Source organism: Amblyomma americanum, chromosome 1 (genome assembly GCF_052857255.1).
Source record: "Amblyomma americanum isolate KBUSLIRL-KWMA chromosome 1, ASM5285725v1, whole genome shotgun sequence".
Classification (NCBI taxonomy): Eukaryota; Metazoa; Arthropoda; class Arachnida; order Ixodida; family Ixodidae; genus Amblyomma; species Amblyomma americanum.
In genome coordinates, this window is record NC_135497.1 from 67,550,025 (window position 1) to 67,572,898 (window position 22,874).

General features: G+C 43.7%; 1 pseudogene across 1 annotated transcript; it reads left to right on the forward strand.

Annotated features, from left to right (window-relative positions):
* The first annotated feature begins 12,934 nt into the window (after positions 1-12,934).
* LOC144133253 (endoplasmic reticulum-Golgi intermediate compartment protein 1-like) lies at positions 12,935-15,726 on the forward strand (annotated as a pseudogene). The gene is made up of 9 exons (XR_013315020.1): positions 12,935-13,096; positions 13,582-13,647; positions 13,682-13,750; positions 13,822-13,910; positions 13,974-14,092; positions 14,390-14,491; positions 14,575-14,639; positions 14,835-14,928; positions 14,999-15,726. The product of XR_013315020.1 is annotated as an endoplasmic reticulum-Golgi intermediate compartment protein 1-like (transcript).
* Positions 15,727-22,874: the final 7,148 nt, after the last annotated feature.

A 22,874-nucleotide genomic window follows, 5' to 3' on the forward strand; every position in this document is an offset into this window, starting at 1 on the left:
AAAATTGGCGGAAACTATTCAAAAGCACCCACTTGGTTGTGGTCCCGATACGTTTTGGGGCCATATGCTACCCATACTGGTAGCTGAAACGTATATGTCGCAGTTGCCTTGCCAGGGCAGGCTACAGCCCACAACACCATTGTATTCTTTGACACTCCCATCTTTCTGATATTCAGGCTTATTAGGTTCCCAGTAACCTAATAATGAGGGCAGGTGCAAACACATCATGGTTTCTGAATTCCTGCTGTTGGTCATTCGTATGCCAGTAGGGTTGTAAAGCTTCGCTCTGAGCTTTATTCTTCTTGTCTTTCTTCCGATAACCCCCCCCCCCCCTGTCTCTCTCTTTATTGCAATGGTGCTCAACTGGCTGTTTTTCTGACTTGCAGTGCCTACAGCTTGTACAGGCAGCATTCACCTCCAATAGAGTTAAGAGGAAGAGTGGAAGATGGTGCCTCTATCATTATTTGTATTTTCCTCCCATCGTTTCAAGTGTTTCTGTTGAATTTTCTTGTTAAATGAAAAAGGTACAAATTAAGAGGCTTTTTTATTTGTTGAATACAAAGGAACAAACTTTAAACTGGACGCATAAGCAATCATCAAAGGCTGTGGCACCTTAAGGTCTGGTTGTAGTTTAGTCGTGTTCCAGCTTTGCAGTTTTATTTAAATAGTGTATGGTGGTAGTTGACAATCAGAGGTTACCCTCTCACTGCAATTTATTTATTAGTTTTGAAATACATTTCCTTCTGTAAAAATTTTGCATCGTTTGTTTCTGAGCATCATTTCTTGCCTACTATGGTTTCCAAATATGAATATGTATGCACTAAAGCTGCGTTTAAACCTTTGTTGGATATCAAAGTGTAATGCAAAGTCAACATAAAACATTTCAAGAGAGCTCAAGTCACGCAATGTTCTACAAATGAAATGACGCTTTGCCGCAGGTGCTAATGTTCTAGAGGCAACTCTTCTGCAAAAATAGAGCTGCTTAGATATACAAGCCAGGGGGGCATGAACGCATTACCTGAAAGCCATCAGCTGTTGTGAAATTTTACCTTTTAACTTAAAATCATTATTTTACCCCCATGTTGAAAAGAATTGTCTAGCGTCGGCGGCATTGGCGACTATTTAAAGCCTCGCAGCTGTTCACAAAATAAATCCACGAAGTCCCTACACAAGCAACCTAGGGGCAGGTGGCGCACTTAGGTCACGTGACCTTGTGGCTTCATCAAAACCTGTAACAGCCGGATTGTGAGCAAGCTGCTCAACGTTGCAGGCGGCAGTTAAGTTAGTGATTGGACGTGAGAGGTTGCTCGGGAAGGGGACCTGTGTCGCATAAGCCCCACTGGTGGCAGCACGTGCCATCGCAGGGCAGTGGTGCATCTCTGAACCACTGCATGACTGTGCCAGGAGTGGTATGAGGACTTCCCAGTGTTCGTCCCAGCGAATGACCAATTCCGCATGTACGGGCGTTAACCCATTTACGCTATCGCGTCAGAATCTTTAGACGGAGCGTACGTGCCTCCTCCAATTTTTTCTTCCCTTACGGCGCGGTATGGAGTCCAGCGATAATTGTGACAGACGTCATTTCCTTTCCTCAGAAAAATTTATTTTCATTTCCCTTGGCTTACGGCGTGGTTAGAGTGTTCACCAAGATATGTTTCCTTCCCTTAAATTGTCCGGGCAAGAGGTCGCACCGAAAGACGATGGCGTTCCGTTCCGTGGATTCCATGGCAATGCTGCTGCTGTCGCGTCCTGCTCTTAAAGGGGAAGCTTTGAGCATTTATTTATCACAGTACCCACAGCGCCCTCGGGCATTACAGCGGGGGGGGGATCAAAGATGGAAGAAAATAACACAGGTAACGCAACATCTCGTGCACATCAGCAACACCGTCTATACATCGTGAATATACTTCACGGGAACTCTTTAAAACAGACGCACACGCGCTGACAACACACACAAATATTAGTATTCTATCAAAAAAGGAATACAGATTTTGAAAATACCTCTTTGAGTGTATTGACACGATATGGGATGGAAGCTTGCTTCATTCACCTATAGTTTTGGGAAAAATATGACGTTTTGAAAGCTTGAGTTTTACAGTGTATTTCTTTAATCTTATTTGCATGGTCTAGTCTCAATGACGCGTAATCAGACTTGTATAAATAACTATCTGGATCTATACCTGTGCGAGAGTAAAATATGTTGTGAAAAAGTCTCAGTCTAAGATATTCCCTACGTTTCTGTAGTGATGTCCAGCCAAGGCTTTTTTTCCTGTTGAAACACTGAAATTACTAGTATAATTTGAAAAACAAAAACAGAAGGAATAGCTACGTTTTGGATTCCTTCTAAGCGGTTTACATCGCATGCCACCTACGCATCCCACACAGCGCAGACGTAATCAAGAACAGACCGCACATTTCATTTGTACAATGTTACCTTGGCCTTGAGTGGCAACTTCCTTGCATATCTGGGCAGGACGCCTAGAACTCGGCGAGCTTTTATTGTGATGTGATCAATGTGTCTGCTCCAAGAAAGAACAATGGTGAAATATACGCCAAGATTCTTGTGGTCGTGAACAGATAATAGTTTGGTTGATTTGATAGTGTAACTGAAGTCATGAGGTGTTCTTTTCCTCGAAAACACATATGAATGGTTTTTTCTGGTTGATAAACATGCGCCACTTGGTGCACCATTGACTTATTTTGTTTAGGTAGCTCTGTTGAACACTTCAGTCGTTGATCGTATGAATAACTCTGTACAAAACAGAATCGTCAGCAAAGAATCTGATTTGAGATGAAATACCAGAACAGATATCATTTATGTAGATGAGGATTAAAAGCCCTATGACCCTATGACTGACCCTTGAGGCACGCCAGATGACACATCAACTTCGTGGGATGTTTTTCCGTTAAGCACCATTTTTTTCTTCTTAAATATACATACTCCTTGATCCTGTTCTCTACCATTATACATTTCTAATTTCTCTACCGATAAAGAGTGAGGGACAACATCAAGCGCCTTCTTAAAATCTAGAAACAGTCAACACAGAAACCCCTATCCATAGCTCCTGCCAAATCATGAGACAATACAAGCAACTGTGTTGTAGAGGAAAAACCACTACGAAATCCATGCTGCTGGGGATTAAGAAGAGAGTGCGCATTCATGTGACTCATAACATTAGTGAAGAGCACGTGCTCATGGATATTACATGAAACGCTGGCAAGGGAAAGAGGCCGGTAATTTAAAACACTACTTCGCGGTCCTCCTTTATGCGCAGGGACAACATTGGCAAGTCTCCAGTCATCCGGTAAGGAGGTTTCTTGTAAAGATCTTGTGAAGATGACGTACAGATAACTGGATACTTCACGTGGGCATAAAGAAGTCAAAGCCGGTGACAATTAAACCATCAGGCCCAGCTGCCTTAGTTGAGTTCAGCGTTTTAAGAGCGGCCTCTATTCCTCGGGGGTCGATTATGATATCGTTCATGGGCCCACCGACTTCTGCAGCGGATCGTAACAGGGTGTTGCTCCTTTTAATACGAGGAATGTACTCAGAACTAAAAATGAGATCAAGCACTCTGCTTTTTCGACGTCATCATGTATGGTAGAGGCGTCGTTATCGACGGCCGGTATTGATAACACGTCTTTACTGTCCATTTTGAACAATTGCCACAGTTCTTTAGGTCTTTTTTGTAAACGCAGATAGAGCGTGTAAAAGAATTTAACTTTAGGTGTTTTTAATGATGCTTTCATATCTTCAGTTATTTGCTTGAGCTTTTCGTTAAGCTTCAAAGAGGAGTTTTTCTTATAAGCAGCGTTAACGTGCGCTCTCTGTCTGGCCGTGCGTTTCACGCCTCGCGAGCACCATGGCTCACGTTTGCTTCGTCGCGAGGTCATAACCCATGATTGTAGATAACGTTCACGCATCTCGAGCATCTTGTTTTCGAAAATTTCCCACAGCTCTTCCATATTAATAAATTCAGCCTGTGTCTCAAATACATTGAAATAGGAATCGAGAGCTGGCGACCTATCATTCACTCGTGCTTTTTGATAGCTATAGATACACCGCGTACCACCATTGGTAGGTCTTACATACGACAGATTCATATCGCACACCACAGCTTGGTGGTCACCGATGCCCGGTAACACTACTGTTGACCGTGCTAACTCTGGCGTATTAGTGAAAAGCGAATCTGAAATATTAGCTCCTCTTGTAGGCTCCAGGACTAGCTGCGTTAGGTGAAAATGGCGACAGATCTTAAACATTTCTTTGCTAGACTGCCTGAAAGCACTAGAACTGGGGTCATCCAATGACCAATCGATTTCCGGAATCTCCGCCTATAAACAGATAATCGGTGTTCGCCAATTATATGGTATTGGAAAGGTATCCCAGGGTATAAACTTTACTTCCTGGGGGGCGACAGGACGAACATACCGATAATGACTTGCCGTTCTTCAATGCAATCTCTTACCACAGCATCTCAGTTTCACTGCGCTCTATTAAAATTTCTCCACAGCACAATGCCATATCAGCTGAAATAAAAACGCCACTACCGAAGAGATTTCTATCCTTACGGTAGCAAGCAAAACCATCGGGAACGCTTCATCATACGCAACGTCGGAATCGAGGAAGGATTCAGATCCAAGAACTACAGCTGGCCTAGACATATCAATGACACTAGCAAATTCATCACTTTTATAGCGAACACTTCTGCAATTTACAATAACAACAGGAAGAGCCGACTCATCCGTTTTCAGTCCCTGTCAATCTGGTCGTACAACTGTATCCAGGGATTCGTCATAAATGAACTTCACCTTATTAATATAGAGCGTAGTAATCTTGAGGTTTACTTTGTCAGTCTCGACTTTATTCGCTTTAGAGTAATCCCACAGTCTTTCCATTTTTCACACACATTTTCTGAAAAGACCTCCGAGACACTTATATCTGTACATTTTAATTTCTTTGCAATTGATAGCACTGCCTGCTTGTCCTTGACCAAGAAGAACTTGACTATAATTGGCCGCCTTTTATTCGGACTGTACCTTCCAAGACGATGAGATCTCCCAATTGGGACCTTTTCTCATTGTAGCCTTTTCCGACAAACGTCTTTGATATGTTCCTCAGCTTTTCCGTACGTTTCATGCTCGTCTTCATGTTCCGCCCCATAAAAATTAAATTGCACCTCCTTCTTCGGTTTTCAACGTCATAAACTTTACCAATAAGTGACAGAAGCTGGGCCTTCTGCTCTTCGCAATTCCCCTTGCATTCTTACACCTCGCTGCGCAAATCTTGAAGCTTAGCAAGCGATATTTCTAGATTAGTCACACGTTCATGCAGGTCCGACATGGAAGCCTTGCTTTCCGCTTGGTGTTTTTCAATAGCACAAAGCTTTTGCTTCATTTCCTTTTTTCCGATCTAAGAGTGTTTTAAGAACAGTTTCGTCAGGACCCGGATGCACCTCGACGTCACCACATACAAGTAACAACAAAAAACAGAACGCGAAACGAAGTAACAACTTGAACCGAGAGCGCCTACGAAACACAAGTCGAGCGTGGCAAGCATGAGCTCTTACACTCGCAAGAAGCACAGGGGCCGACACCGGCAGAATAAGAATAGAATGTGTGACGCACAGTGAATTCTGACTAACCTGCACAAAGAACAGCGTTTGCGTAAGCGGTGCAGCCATAGTCGTACTAGTATACCACGCCCTTATTGGGCGCCCTTTAACGCGCTTAAGCTTACGCGTCCTCCAAATTTTTGCGTGAATTCAAATTACCAAAGCATTCCTAGAATTCTTGGGTTTTGCGTCGACTTAGCATTAATTTTACGAGCGATGCACGTGCAGACCTAAAGCCAAATTGTTTTCGCGTACGCGTGTTTCTTATTGCACTGAGCGCTTGAAGTAATCTAAAATACAAGTGCTGGAAGAACATGACAATATCTGCATTCGTGTTCACGCAACATCAATTTACGAACAGATCTTGCACTCCTGTATTTTTCGAGCTCGCGCAGCGACGCTTAAAGTTCGGACGCTCACCGAACGCGCGGGTAATTTCCGTTGATGTTTTCTAATTAGTTACCGATCTTTACTTCAGCCCCTTAAACAGTTTCTTTTGAAAGCCTTTTAGTAGTCTTCCTGACTGCTGGACTGTGGTCACCACAACGTGACAGTTTGCATCAACTTTTAAAGGATGGAAAAAAACGATAAAATATAAAATTTATTATTGAAATGAGTATTAGAGGAATAAATAACAAAATACACTCGTCCTAAATTGCAAATACATCTTGAAAAATTCTCTCAACTACTTTCTCACACTGTGCGACTTGACAAAAACATCGCAACTTTCCTACGACATCAGACACAGAAAGAGTTGGACGCTGCCGTTTTCTAGAACTAACCAAGGGTGCTAGAGGATAACAAATCGTCTTCCAAAACTGTTAAATAATTTAAAGGATGTAAATCTAGATATAAAGAATATCTCAAGAAAAGACGAAAAAATATCTCATTTCTAGAACAGATCCCGCAACTTAGCCTAGCAATGAATTAACTTCCGGTCCTCAATGACAATTTGTAGCGATTGGATCAATAATTTCTGTGTCCTTCGTCTAGTGGTGGTTTTATTTGGCTTCCCTTACATTTCATTGTATGAAGTCTTATGTAAATTTGTTTATTTTTTCTGTTTTGAGGTTACAGCAAAATGAACAAGATGCGTTTTTATTATGTGTATTATGGTAACATGAGATGCCAAGTACTTGAGTAGCATTGCAGTGTGTAAAATATGCGCCAATGTATATCCAATAGTGTTATTTGTTGTCTTATTGTTTGTAATATGTGAGCTGGATGGTGTCCAATGAGAATGTCTACAACATATGTATAAGTGATCTCTGCTTTTAATCCAGACACCTTTGATTGTTTAATGAGAAGCTGTATGTTAGCGCCCGTCAACCTGTCAAATATAAGGGCAGCAACCTTCGTCAAGCTGCTAATCAGCAGATTTTTGTTGCTTGCCCTCACATTTTTGTACTCGTGTAAAAAATGCGAAATAAATTGAATTGAATTGAAATTGAATTGAAATAGGTGGGCTGTCTTGCGTGCGCCAGGGGTTGAGAGGCTGCGGCTGAGATCGTAGGCGGGCAACAGGACGACAAGTTGGAGTTCCAGGTTGCTGGGGTTCTAACTGGTGGCGAGGTGGCCTGTAGACAGGAGCAGCAGGTGAGGGCCGCAGTCGCCCCAGAGCACCAGCGTACGTTAGAGGAGCAGTAATCAGTGGCTGTTTAGGAGGAGGAGAAGGAGGAGGAGGCAGTACCTCGGACACTTGCTCCTTCATGACACGCTGGAGTTAGGGAGTGAGCGGCGGCGCAGGCGTAGGTGGGAAGGTAGACAAGCACAGCTGGCGGGCGACTTCCTCACAGACAAACTGCTGAAAGTGCTGGAGGAGCGACCGCTGGTCCATCAGCGTCCCCAGGACGAGCAAAGCTGGCAATTGCCTCCTGAAAGCCGGCACGGCGGGGGGAAAGGCGTTGTTTGCGCAGCTGATAGAAGCTTTGGCAGTAGCTGATGACATCGGACATACACTGTGGATTCTTGGCGACGAGCATCTGGAAGGCACCATCCTCAATGCCTTTCAAAATTTTTCTGATCTAGTCCGCCTTGTTCATGAAGCGTTGATGCGCTTGCAAAGGTCGACGACATCTTCTAAGTAGCTTGTAAAGTTTTACGCCACTTTGTTGTGCCCGACTGCTCAAGCGTTGCTCGGCACGGATCTTACACACATCGGGGGGACCAAAGACCTCTGTCGGGCAAGATTTAAGATCCGTCCAGCTGGAGGCGTCAGCCTCGTGGTTGCAGAACCACAGATTACAACGTCGCTCGAATAAAATATAACAATGGTGAGCTTTACGCTGTGGCCAACTTTTTATACGCTCTCACGCGTTCATAGGAGGCCAACCACTCCTCCACATCCGTGTCATCCACACCGCTGAAGATGGCTGGGTCGCGCTGCCGCGCTGCGTCGGAACAGATGACAGCCGAGTGAAGCGGTGATGCAGGTTGGGTTTTTATCGGACTAAGCCTGAGTCTGTTACACTGTGACCACAAAGCCAATTTTTCGAGCAAGTCATTACACCCTATTACAAGTTTATTTTAATCCGACCCAGATAACAGAATGTTGCTCTCATTTGGCATCGATAATAAATTAAGCATTTGAATCAATGATTACTATGTCATTAATATATACTTTAAATAAAAAGGGTCCTAAAACACTTCCTTGAGGCACTCCGGCATTGATTGGTGGAAAAGAGGTCTGGTGATTACTAATATGCACGCACTGCCTTCTGTCGCGTAAATAAGAAGATCTTGTGAGATTAAGGGGTGTTCCTTGTATTCCGTGTAGATGTAATTTGTGTAAAAAAATGTCATGGCTGAGGGAGTCAAACGCCTTAGAAAAGTCCATGAATAGGCCGAGGGTGATAAGCTTATCTTCTATATTTTGCAGGATGTTTTCTTTCAGTGTTAGCAAAGCATTTTCAGCAGATCTCCCCTTTCTAAATCTATACTGCGCGTCAGAAAAAAGCTTCAACTTATAAAAAAATGTGCTAATCAGCTGTAATTCTTAACATCATTTCGGTCGCCACCTTTGTGTATAACTGTTACCCTTGATTTTTTCATTTGCATAGGAAACTCACCGTACTCAATGATCAAATTGGAAATGTATGTGAGAACAGGAACAATAAACTGTAAAACATGATTTATTGGTTTTATTTGCAAATTACTAATGTGAAGTGCTCTGCTATTGTTAAGTTGCATAAATGTTCAAGGTACTTCTTCCTCGGTTACTGCGTGACAAACAAAAGTATTAACTGGGCTGTTGATTGAAGGTGCTGTAAATAGCAGACTGCCACCTGACGTGATGCTATCGACAAATGTTTTATTGATGTGATCAGCCAGTTCTTGGCCAGAAAGCTCGCGGTTATTGAATAATATCTTATCAGGCATGGTATTTTGGTTTGACCACCTAAGACTCTGTTGATCACTTTGAAGTCCAGAGCACGCACGAGCTGTGGGGGATTGACCAGAAGCGCGAGCATCGGAACGGTCAGCTCTTGTCGTCGTCTTCTCTTTAAGTGCCAGCCGCTGACGGCTCGGGAGCAGAGGCCTGTTTTACAAGATAAATATATGCATCTCCTTTGTATCGGGCCCGTGGCAAATGCCACCTTGTCCAAGTAAATAAATTGCCTATTTGTTTTGTTTATTTTATAAGAGCCCACCTCCTTTTTTGAACGTTGAACCTTGTTCTGTTCACTTTTCTTACCGAGCCCGCGATTCAACGTTTATGTTCATGTTGTAAGGTATATTCAATTTCTGCGACGTTTGATGCAATTTCTACATTCTGCTTTAGAGCCACCAATCCTCCAAGCTAATCTTGCCCGTCTATACAGTTTATGTGTTAATTTTGCTCTCACTAGTCATAATATCTAAAGCTACTGGAAGGCTCAATATGCCTTTTCAGACATCAGGTAGTGTATAGATTTAGTCGCCCAGAAAATGTTTGAGGTTTTCCACACTGCTCCCGCATGCTACACAAATATCATCTCCCTGCTCACGCATGTTTCTACAGGATGTCCGAGCTAACTGTAGCCAGGGTTAATAAAAATGCCGATCGAGGCACTCTAAGACCATGTCCTAGACGACGCGACCAACTGCATGTTGCTGGCTATTGTGTGAAGCAAGTCACTCTATTTTGTCATGGAGTGTCTTAGAAAGTAAATTATTTTTGGTATCTCCATGCCTGTGGAGAAGTTTGTGACGGCACGTTTGGAGTCATTTCCCAACAAACACAAAACCACCTCAAAATCTCCCAAAAATAACCCATCTGGACATTGGAACCTCCACAGGAGGTGCTCATAGTTCCCGAACACATCCAAAAAACGTTCCCACAACTAGCAGTGTCGAAAAAGTTGTGCGTCCCACGGAAAGCTTCAAAAAGTTAGTGCTCGATTTCTCGGCTCTGGTTCCGTAAAATTACTCCTTCTTTTTCATGCAGCCGTCAGGCATCTAAGAGCCCGTATGTGTCAAATTTCGGGCACATACTTACGTCACAGGTGGTGTAATGCACCTGTCCACTTGTGTGAATGCGTGCTGGCTTGGCCGTTCTGTACTTTCCTGTTAACATGAAATGTCCTAGCATTTTAGAAACAAAGAAAGTATGAATTCAAAAAGTCGCCCGTTCCTGAACACATGGCAGCAATTAGCAGCGCCATACAGAAGTCAAGTTTACCAGCTGGGCACTTTTCATTTGATTGAATACAAACAGCAGACGCATATATATGCACCACTCAATACACTTTATACGTAGCACTACGGTATCACCATGTAATAATGGACACTTTTTCTCTAGCTCTGAGGACTCTGAAAAAATGAAGCAAGCAAAACATAAAGCAGGCTGAAAGTTGATGCACATTGAGCAAGCATTCTAAAGGCTACAAAAGCATATATGCAAACGCATGTAAAGAGTAACTTCGGTGGCCAAAAGAAAAGACGAGATAGGCGTATACACTGCAGATGCGCGTTTTCAGGTCACGGATTTTCTGCAAGTTGAAACCTCCTTCAGGCTTAGAGACTCACATGAGCCTCGGACCTAGCTTCAGCGACGTATTATCAAAACAGAAAAAAATGATAGGCATAATGTTAAGTGACAGGAAGAGGTCAGAGTGCCTCAGGGATCAAACACGGGTTAGTGACATCCTAGTCGAAATAAAGAGGAAGAATTGGGCTTGGGCAGGGTATGTAATGTAGAAGACAAGACAACCGCTGGTTTTTAAGGGTAACAGAGTGGATTCGAAGAGAAGGCAGGCGTAGCAGGAGGCGGCAAAAAGTTGGGCGAGCGGATGTGATTAAGAAGTTTGCGGCGATACGGTGCCCGTAGCTGGCAAAGAACAGCTGGGTTAATGGAGAGACGTGGGTGAGGCTTTTGCCCTGCAGTGGGCGTAGTCATACTGACGATGATGATGATTGCGAACCATACTGCCTATTAAGAAAATTTAAAAACTAGGCCCACCTTTGATATTGACGGCCTTCAATTGTGAGAGCCTCGCCATCTTTGTCGATAGCTGTCTAGACCACTAGTATAAAATGTTGAGGTCAACGGCTAAGTCGGAGTTCCTCAGGACTAGTTCATGCACTAAAGTCGTGATCATTTAACAAAGATAACAATCTTCCGGCTCGTTCGCATTCGCATCTTCGTGGCAGTGCTCCCTGCGCTTTGATGTTTGCGATTGACAAACTGCAGTGCAACGTGTCACAGAATCAAGGATACGATAGCTCGTCAATCGTGCGGTTTCTTTTTCTACGGATTGCGTAGTCCTGACATAAGCGTACTGCCCACTAAGGGACGAGGACACAAGGAAGCAAGACACATGGAACACACGATGATGAATTGTCTCGGGCTTAGTTGCCGCTACTCCACAACATCGGGGCTTCCGCGCTCGGACCTACTAACCACCCCTGCCTAGGCGCCCTGCGACGGCCGTTAAAACCGTGCGGCTCGCCATCTTCTCTAGGAGATCTTTTGAATTTCAGAGGCTGGCTACGGGGAACCCGCCGCGAGGTTCATGATGAAAAAATAGCGCGAAAAGAACACGAGGGACGGAAAGGGAACGACGCAGACAAGCGCTCTCTGCGCTCGTCTGCGGTGTTCCCTTCCCTTCCCTCGTGTTCCTTTTGGGCTATTTTTTCATCATGAACGTTATCTAACTCACCCGACTTTCTGATTTGCCACCGCATGGTCCTGGCTTCCCTGTAAACAGAAACTGCCGCGTCACTAGCCGGACGGCACTTCTCCACTTGCAGGAGGGAGATCGCACTGTATCTGAAAATCATTGTTTTTTTGGAGGGAAAGGAAATGGCGCAGTATCTGTCTCATATATCGTTGGACACCTAAACCGCGCCGTAAGGGAAGGGACAAAGGAGGGAGTGAAAGAAGAAAGGAAGAAAGAGGTGCCATAGTGGAGGGCTCCGGAATAATTTCGACCACCTGGGGATCTTTAACGTGCACTGACATCATACAGCACGCGGGTGCCTTAGCGTTTTTCCCCCATCAAAACGCAGCCGCCGCGGCCGGGTTCGAACCCGGGAACTCCGGATCAGTATTCGAGCGCCCTAACCACTGAGCCACCGCGGCGGGTCGAAAGGAAAATTGAAAATTGGGTTTGAAGAAAGGAAAAATTGGAGGTCGGGTAAGCTTCGCCGTTAGGCGTGGAACGCGAGAGCGTGTTGCAGCGCTGCCGAGGAGTCCACGCAACTCCTCCGTCGTTCGGCGCGACACCTCGCCCGGATCGCTCCATTACGGCGCCTCTTTCTCTCTTCCTTCTTTCATTCCCTCCATCCCTTCCCTGGCGGCGCTAAGCTGTTATGAACAGATACTACACTTTTGTCTTAGAATGTTCCTTACAGTGGTCAAAATTATACCGGACCCCCACTTCGGCACCCTTTATTTGTGTGTTCACTCCATCCTTTATACCCCTTTCTCACGGCGCGGTTGACGCCTTCACCAAAAAGTGAGACAGCAACTGCGCCCTTTCTCTTTCCCCAAAACTTATTTGATTGTTACGAAATCAAAAGCAAACAATAACCTGAAAACGAAGCGGAAGCGTTAAACCGAATTGGCCGTTCTGGCGTGCTCGTAGCGCCTCTCTAAAGACCGTGGGTGCCATATGTCCACTGCGCTGGTGCGATTACGCCGCACCAAAACGTGCAGGAAGCAGCTTTAGCACTTCCGCAGACTTGAGAGCAGTCGTAACGATCGTTATCGCGTACGCTTGTTACGACCGACATCGCGGGCGTCCGGCGGTCGCGCATAGTGCCAGCAGCCAATCAGCCTCCGGCAAGTGGGTGGGAGGCCGCCAGTGGCAGCACCGGCGGGAGTCGCTCTCGCCGCGCCTCCGTGACTCCGTGTGCTGCCGCTGACAGTGCCCGTGGCGTGGCCAGCTGTCCGCGTTGAATGTGGTACCGGTGGTACCGGCATATCTATCGAGTCGTCACTGCTAGCCGGCCACGTTTCTTTTGCACAGATTTTTAAACATGGCATTCGATGTCAGAAGGTATGTATGCGAACATTAATGACACTCCTCTTATCAATCATACTATGCCGCATTTTACCCACTTGAGCAAAACAATGCTTTAAATGACCGTAGCACACCAGGCGCCGTGCTTGCGTGGTCGAGAGCTCCCCACTGTCCTTGTTTAATACAGCGCCGATCACACCACCATTGCATTCCATTCCGTGGTCAATAAAGGTGCTGCGCTGGCACGAGTGGGATGTGGCGGCTGCGGCCTCCTTCAGGGAGCATCCGCCCAGCTGCTTACGTGTACGCATATGCACTCTTTAGCAACACAGGACCGCATATCTTCACACCTGTCGCCAAGTGCGCTGGCAAAAAGGCTGGCGGCGGGGCGCATAATATGCCGGCGCCTTTCAAGCATAGTGGCGCAGTCCGGCGCCGACATTTAGCGATTGCAACCGGTATCCCTGTAGGCGTTACTTGCTTTTCACATTTACTTTATGGTATTGACATGTTGGGTGCAGGTTTGATATCTACGGCAAGATTCCGAAAGACCTCACCCAGCCCACAGTAACTGGCGCTGTGATATCAATCTTCTTCTTCTTCTTCTTCTTCTCCTCAAGTAATATTCAGCTGCTTCTTCATCTACATCCTCTTCCTGTCCGAGTTCTTCTCGTACATGTCGCCTGAGCTGTAATTTCTGCCGCCGATTGCGCTTCGGCCAGATATTGGTGCAGGCCAATCATACAGGTGTACACTTGCAGGGTCAGTGAGCTGTCTGTAGACAATCCAAGCAGTACAGAAAAGATCCCCGTGTCCATCAATATCACGCTCCTCAAGCTCGACTGCAGCGGTACGTGCGTCGCCTGCGCATTTGATGAGCACGAAATTAACTGCGATTAATACATGCTTCCAGTTGTGGGCCTCGACATTCAGGATGACATGGGACGTGACGAAGCTGGCTTTGTTGAAAATTCTGAGAAGACACGTGCGGGCTTCGGCTGTAGGTTTGAGGGAAAGTTCTTCACACACAAGGTGCGGGAAAACAAAGGTTTTTGCTAACTCTCACTCTCTTAACTAACTCTTTTTCTAACTCTTAGAAGCTCTTATAGAAAACAAAAAAACGGCAGATTTTATATTGTGGTGACATTTATTCATTGCTCATTCTCAGAATGCCTTTCTTAACGTTTAGTGAGCAAAAATGAAAATTGAGAATAATCCCAGATTATGAAATATTAAGAACCATAGCTGGTTAGTGCCAAAGGCTTATCTGCATGCTTATGCTCTTAGTTATTTTCCATCCTGAAAAAGATACAATGTCATAATTTTCAGGTACCAGGAAAATTTCATGTGTTCACTCATGCAGCTGCTAAGCAGCCAGAAAAGATTTATATAACTCACATAATTAATGACCCTACATTTGTTGTCAAAATGGTGAGTATTTAGCCTTATCCTTTGCCTTTCTGCATCTCCATGTGGTGCAGTCTGCTTTCATATGTTCTTGTTGCATTCACTAGACTGATGAGGTGAAGGGCAGTTTCAACTCCCTGGATGAAATAGACAAGTCTGGAGCCAATTTTGAGCAACTTCCAACGAAGGATGCAGCGGCTTGTCAACTGGTCGCACCTTGAGCTGCGTGATTGCAGGTCTTTCGTTGAACAGTTTTCTTTAGCAAAACGTTCATTTGGGCGAGTTTGTAGATATTCATGATTTGAACAGCGCGAACTACATGCTCTTCAGCCTTATGCATACTTATCTCCTTGCTACAGGAATTCAGACCCTTTTGCTATGTCATGAAGATTCTTCCCACAATGTATGAAAAGTCTCGAGCCGGACGGATAGAAACCTAGCAGTACACATATGCCTGTAAGGTGTGCACTCGAGCTCTGCTTTTATCTCTTCTTGCCAGTAGCTCACTCTCTCTTCTCTCTGTGTGTTCAGAGCTTCGTGACCATCCCGCACACGGGTCGCATCATGCCTGCCATCTGGTTCCGCTACGACCTCACTCCCATCACAGTCAAGTACACACGTCGTTGCGTGACTCTGTGCAGCTTCCTTACCTCGGTGAGTGATTTGCGAAGCCCCTAGCCTCTGGAGGTATGTACATGATGGGGCAGGTGCGTGGAGACATGCACGGGGAGCATTCGTCTTGGAGGGATACCTTCTTGTCTGAGCACCTGCTAGCTGAAGCCCAGTGACAGTGGATGCGTCGGGAGTACATGCTCTTCTGTAGCAGCCTGGTGTCATCAATGTTTTCTTCTGGACTAAAATTTTCTTCGTTAGGAAAAGCTTGTTTGGGATGTTGGTGGTAATGTTTTGTTCTCTCTGTGCAAAATTCATGTTTAAAACCATACTTACTGCATTGAAAACACACTTCAGTTGGCAGTCACCATTTTACCATTTTTCCATTTTTTTAATTGGAATGATTATTATGTTGGCATTCTCTGTTACAAAAATTCACTCTTAGGTTGTAAGAATTCGTGATATTTAATCATTTTAGTGCTCTTCTGACAGTAAAATTCTTAATTTAGCTGTTGTTTACAACAGCTAAATTTATGTTGGATAAGTTTCGTTCGAAACATCAGTTTAAGAGTCCAATGTTTTAGCGAATCCCCCAAGGTGGAGTAGGTTTGTAATAAAGGAGTAATTACCCATTAGTATCCATTCATATGCAGCCATAGGGTTAAAAAGGAAAGCTTTACAGCTTTCACTGAAACTTCGTAGTTAAAGAACATTTCGTCCAGGTCCGAGGTGAAGACTTTCCAGACCTAAGACTTCACGGACGTCCCGGACTAGGCTGAATTGTTCTTTAACCATGAAGTTTCTGTGAAAGCTATATAGCTTTCCTTTGTAGCTATATGTCTGCACTTGGATAGATGCTAAGGAGTAATAACTTCTTTATAAGGGGAAGAGATTACTGTTTAGGAATAACATGTAGGACCAAGGGAGATTAAAAATGAAGTTTTAAACTGCTTGTCCAATTCCAGTGAAATTTTCAGCATGGATTAAATATTGATTCCTTGGGATGTGTGCTAAGCCTTTTCTATTTGGTGCAACTATGAAAGAGTTGCAAACATTTAAACAAAAAATTGAGTGCTTTAGAATGTTGCTTTTCTCATGCACAAAAATTCCTCATTTTCATATGAGATATGACATGCATAATGTCTGCGGTGCAGAATTACAAAGCGTTTGCTTTATTCCGCTCCTTTTTATGTAAAAACTCAAGCTCCAAACAGCTGCTGTCTTTCATCAGCATTACTTTCATTCCAAATTGTAATCCCCCCTTTGAGCATCAAAAGCAAAAGTTCTAAAAGAAAGAATGCCTCACTAAACTTGGTCATGGTTTGCGCGATAGAAATGCAGAAAATTAAGTGTTTTCCCATGAATATGGTGACCAAGGTTTTCTTTATGGTTTCTGGGGGTTTAACATCTCGAAGCGGCGCAGGCTATGAAAGACGCCATAGTGAAGGGCTCCGGGAATTAAGACCACCTGGGGTTCTTTTACATGCACTGACATCGCACCAGCAAAGGTTTTGTAGGCACTCTCTAAAAATGTTTCTAGCACGCAGTGTAGTGCAAAATTGGTATATATTGTAATTTATTTTTGTCTGTTCTGACCTGTTTAGGCATTTTGCCAACAATGCAGCAAACACGCGTTAGAGATGGAAGCAAAAACAATATAATTTTAGCATTGCGAGCCGTAATTGGTAAGCACAATTAAAATAAATCATTGATTGGCAGAAACAAGTTTTGTGGCGTTTGAAGTCAGATTGTTAGGCTTTATTTTTCTTAAGACGTTGCTTTTTTGATGCTTACACCACTTCCGTGAAATTATTGATGTGAATTTCGTTGTGAGAATATAGTCTCCCCAAATTTTAAAAACAAGAAATAACAAAAACTGCAAGCAATTACTACTCAACAGCATCGCATCAAAGGCGAAGGTCTTGCTCATCCAGCAAGTGTTTTTAGTCGAGAAAAAAGGCCCCAGAACAAAATTGCAGTTGCTCATGTCTTTGGAGCTGTTTTTCTCGGTCCACACTTTTGGTCCGAACTGCACATTTAGGAAACTATCGTTTATATATGCTGAGACAAAATTTATTTTCAAGGTGGTTTCTGGATCAACATTTTCTGGGGAATAAGATAAGGCACTTATCATCTCAGTTGTTAGGTTTTTATGACAAGAAACGTGGGATTTTGAAATAGCAGTGACAGCAGAAAAACAAAAGCTGCTTTTCGGCACTGTGATTTGTGACAAAAAACGCGAATTTTGAAATTGCAATGACAGCAAAAAAAAGAAAGCTGCTTCTCAGTGGTGTGACACTTAAGAAGAGTAATCAGAATTTCTTCCCCTTATCCTGTACATGGGGCTTTCCTGCCTTCACATATGCCGAAAAAGTAAAACAAATACAATTACATAAAAAATGGGACTTCCTTAGCTGATACATTTATTAGCTCATTCTTATGTGAACAACTTTTCTGACACTCAATATTAAATGTTGAAATATTAGTTATATTTCAATGGCATAAGGATACACTACCCCTGCGAGTGTCATCAAAATTGGCGCAGTGGTTCTAATGTTGACCCTTCAGCTCTGAATCCCCCCTTAAAGCTGGAATATTGGAAAAAAAGGCTCTAAGGAAGGGGGGCACTGGTCTTTGGATCAAAAATGACTCAAAAATCAGTTTTCTAATGACAATTCTTGAGTCTATAGCTATTGTCCTCCAGCTATACCATTTTTTTACAGCAAAACAGTAATTGAACCATAATATTAAATTCAGACCATCGTGTGGGCTGAATTTGTGCAGGAGCAGATGATTTAACAGCATGAAAATTTTGGACACCTTGCTGTCTTAATATGTCGTTTATGAGGATTTAGTTTATGGGGGTTTAACGTTGCAAAGCGATTCAGGGTATAAGGGACACCGCAGTGAAGGTGTCCGGAAACTTCGGCCACCTGGGGTTTTTTAACGTGCTCTGACATCGCAGAGGACAAAGGCCTCTAGAATTTCTTCTACATCGAAATTCGACCGACGCGGCTGGGATCCCAACATCTAGGACAGATATACATGTCATACTGTTTTGCTATAGAAAGCTGAAGTCACAGTGTATGCAATAATCGAAGCATAATTGTTCAATCACACTTCAAAAATTTGTAATTTGCAACATTTATGGGTGCAAGGTATCTCCACACCTTGAATGTTGCTATTTCAAGTGTTTTAAAATTACTAATGGCGGTAAAACAGAAAAACTGCTTTGATTATTGCACTCTTTACTCGCCATACTATGTAGCCGTGGATTAAAAATTATTTTCTTTGAGCCATTTTTTTTGCACAGAAGTGCTAATGAATCAATAACTAAAATAATTATATCAGGAACTATATAATTTATAGAAAAGGTAATCTCAGACTTGAAATAAGTATAAAAATCTGACCAAGGTGACAGTTTTATTATTAATGGACTGAAAATAAGGGAAAGAGGTGTAAGACCAGCGCCCCCCCCCCCCCCGCACACACATTGGAACATTGGAACCATTTGTTGCTCGTCTTTAGCCCTTGCTTCCCCGTTCCACTTTTGTCAAGCAGCTTTTGAGCTCTTGAGTAGTCATGCTTCACGTCTGGGCGTGCAAACTTTGGTTGACTACAGTGGCACAAATCCATTTTATGAACATCATGTGATTATAAAAATTGTTGAGCACAAAGAAAATTTGCTGCGCTTAAAAAAAACAAGATGCAAGCAGTTGAAATGAATCAGCACAGCAACAGTTTCGGCATTACATTTCACTTTTCTAGTGGCCGCTACCGAATTGGTTGATACCATTCAAAAGCACCCACTTGGGTGTGGTCCCGCTATTTTTGGTGCCATATGCTATGCATACTTGGAGCTGAAACGTATATGTCACATTTGCCTTGCCAGGGCAGGCTACAGCCCATAAAACACTGCATTTTTTGACACCCCCCTCCTTCTGATGGTCCGGCTTATTAGGTTCCGTGTAAGCAAATAATGTGGGCAGATGCAAACACATCGTCGTTTCTGAATTCCTGCTGATGATCATTCGTATGCCAGTAGGGTTGTAAAGCTTCGCTCTGAGCTTTATCCTTCTTGTCTTTTTTCCGGTTACCCTCCCCTTGCTCTCTCCTTACTGCAATGTTGCTCAACTGGCAGTTTTTGCTGTCTTACAGTACCTACAGCTTGTACAAGCAGCATTCACCTCCAATAGCGGTAAGAGGAAGAGTGAAAGGTGGTGCCTCTATCATTATTTTTATTTTCCTCCCATTTGTTTCAAGTCTTTTTGTTGAATTTTCTTGTTATATAAAAAAAGGTACAAATTAAGAGGCATTTTTTATTTGTTGAATACAAAGGAACGAACTTTAAACTGTACGCAGAACCAATCATCAAGGCTGTGGCACCTTAAGGCCTGGTTGTAGTTAAGTCGTTTTCTAGCTTTGCAGTTTTATTTAAATGGTGTAAGGTGGTAGTTGATAATCAGAGATCACCCCCTCACTGCAATATATTTATTAGTTATGAAATACATTTCCCTTCTGTAAAATTTTGCATCGTTTGTTTCTGAGCATAATTTCTTGCCTACTATGGTTTCCAAATATGAATATGTATGCACTCATGCTGCATTTAGACATTGGTTGGATATCAAAGTGTAATGCAAAGTCAACATAAAACGTTTCAAGAGCGCTCAAGTCACGCAATGTTCTACAAATGAAATGACGCTTTGCCGCAGGTGCTAATGTTCTAGAGGCAACTCTTCTGCAAAAATAGAGCTGCATTGATATACAAGTCAGGGGGGCATGAACGCATTACCTGAAAGACATCAGCTCTTGTGATAGATAGATAGATAGATAGATAGATAGATAGATAGATGGATTGATAGATAGATAGATAAATAGATAGATTAGATAGATAGATAGATAGATAGATGGATATATAAATAGATAGATTAGATAGATAGATAGATAGATAGATAGATAGATAGAAAGATAGATAGATAGATAGATAGATAGATAGATAGATAGATAGATAGATAGATAGATAGATAGATAGATAGATAGATAGATAGATAGATAGATAGATAGATAGATAGATAGATAGATAGATATATAGATAGATAGATAGATAGATAGATAGATAGATAGATAGATAGATAGATAGATAGATAGATAGATAGATAGATAGATAGATAGATAGATAGATAGATAGATAGATAGATAGATAGATAGATAGATAGATAGATAGATAGATAGATAGATAGATAGATAGATAGATAGATAGATAGATAGATAGATAGATAGATAGATAGATAGATAGATAGATAGATAGATAGATAGATAGATAGATAGATAGATAGATAGATAGATAGATAGATAGATAGATAGATAGATAGATAGAAAGATAGATAGATAGATAGATAGATAGATAAAGAGGAGGAGGGATAGGCAGGGATGTTAACCAGAAAGGGGTTCCGGTTGGCTACCTTGCACTGGGGAAGAGGAATTAGGGGACTAAAAGGAGGAAGAGAGAAGGTGAAAAAGGCATAACACCCACACATGCACAACGCTGTCACAATTTGTCCCTCAATCCAGTCGCTCTCAAGTAGGCAAAGAGTGCCTTGTATGCCTTGAGGGATGTCGACTGCTGAGGCCACGGACCGAGGATGTTTTGTTCTGTTAATGGGCGAGGATCGAGGCGGTCCAGGGCACAACACAGCGTATGTCTTACACTCGCAAATGCAGGGCACTCACAGAGAAGATGAACGATGGTCTCCTCACAACCACCGCTTTCACAGGTAGGACTGTCGGCCATCTCCATCCGGGAAGCATAGTTCTTGGTAAAAGCAACACCGATCCATAAACGGCATAAGAATGTTGCTTTGCGACGTGCTAAGTTATGTGGAAGACGAAGGCGCAGTCCAGGGTCCAGTGCCGTGAGGCGGAGGTTGCAAAACTATCCCGTGTTCCACGCTGAAAGTGTGAGCTCCAGCGCCAAATGGCGAAACCCACACGCAGCCTCAGGTCTTGATATTGGGATCCTCACTGGAAGTCCGTCGTTGTGAGCAGAACCCGCAGCCGCATCGGCCTGGTGATTACCGTTAATACCACAGTGTCCTGGCAGCCATTGAAAAATGATGTCATGACCTTTCGATACGGTGCCGGGATACAGTAGACGGATCTCAGCAACAAGTTGTTCCTGCGACCCGCGGCGTAGCGCAGCTTGCAGGGTTTGACGGCTGCTTTAGAGTCGGTGAAAACCGTCCAGTCATGTGGAGGTTCTTGACTGATGAACTCTACCACAGCGCGTAAGGCTGCGAGTTCCGTAGCAGTTGAAGATGTTGGATAGGTCGCCTTCACTTTCATGATGATGGATCTGGCCGGTATCACCACCGACCCCGCAGAACTGGTCGAGTGAACGGATCCATCTGTGTAAACATGTATGCGGTAACTGTGGTAAGAATGCAGGTGATTCAATGTCAGTTGTTTGAGAGCGGGCAGTGATACACCAGCTTTCTTCGTAATGCCAGGAATATAGAGGTGAACCCGAGGTTCATGAAGACTCCATAAGGGTGAGCACTGTCTTGAGGAAGGTGGGAACTCCGATGGAAGATACGCGTGATGGGCTTCTATGACTTTGGCGAATGCAGTACGCGGCCTACTTATTGGGAGTGTTGCGAGGTGATGACCGGGAACCCATGTGAGGTGCCGAACATGTGTTCTCATGGTGTCAACAGCAATGTATATAGTAACAAGATGTTCCCTGGCAACAAGAACAGTTGCTGCGGTTGATGCACATTTAGGCAATCCAAGGCAGATACGGAGAGCTTGCGCTTGCACACTTTGAAGAGTCTTGATATTTGTCTTTCTAATAGAACTGAATATCGGAAGACTGTACCGCATGTAGCCCAGAAATAGGGAACGGTACATTGTAGCATCGAGCGCACAGCTGTTGTGAAATTTCACAGCTGTTGTGAAGTTTTAGCTTTTAACATGAGAGCATCATTGTACCCCCTATTGAAAACAATTGTCCAGCGTCGGCGGCATTGGCGACTATTTAAAGCCTCGGAGCTGCTCACGAAAGAAATCTACGAAAAGACCCTACAAATGCAAGCTAGGGGCAGGTGGCGCAATGAGGTCACGTGACCTTGTGGCATCATCAAAACCTGTAACAACCGGATTGTGAGCAAGCTGCTCACTGTTGCAGGTGGCAGTTAAGTTAGTGATTGGACGTGAGAGGTTGCTCGGGAAGGGCAACCTGTGTCGCACAAGCCCCACTGGTTGCAGCACGTGCCATCGCAGGGCAGTGGTGCATCTCTGAACTACTGCATCACTGTGCCAGGAGTGGAATGACGACTGCCCAGTGATCTTCACAGCGAATGACCAATTCCGCATGTAGGGGCGTTAACCAATTAACGCTATCGCGTCATTTCCTTAAGGCGGAGCTAAAGCGTCTCCTCCAATTTTTCCTTCCCTTACGGCGCGGTATGGGTGTCCAGCGAGAATTGTGAGACAGGGGTCATTTCCTTTACTTAAGCCCAATTTTCATATCAATTTCCTTTCCTTACGGCCCTGTTCGGGTGTCCAACGATATATCTGAGTCAGGCGTCCTTTCCTTTCCATAAAAAAATTATTTTCATTTTTCTTGCCTTACGGCGCGGTTCGGGTGTCCACCAAGATATGTTTCCTTTCCTTCAATTGTCTGGGCAAGAGGTCTAACCGAAGGACGGTGGCGTTTCGTTCCGTGGATTCCTTGGCAATGCTGCTGCTGTCGCAATCTGCTCTTAAAGGCGGAGCTTTATTTATTTTTTTATCACAG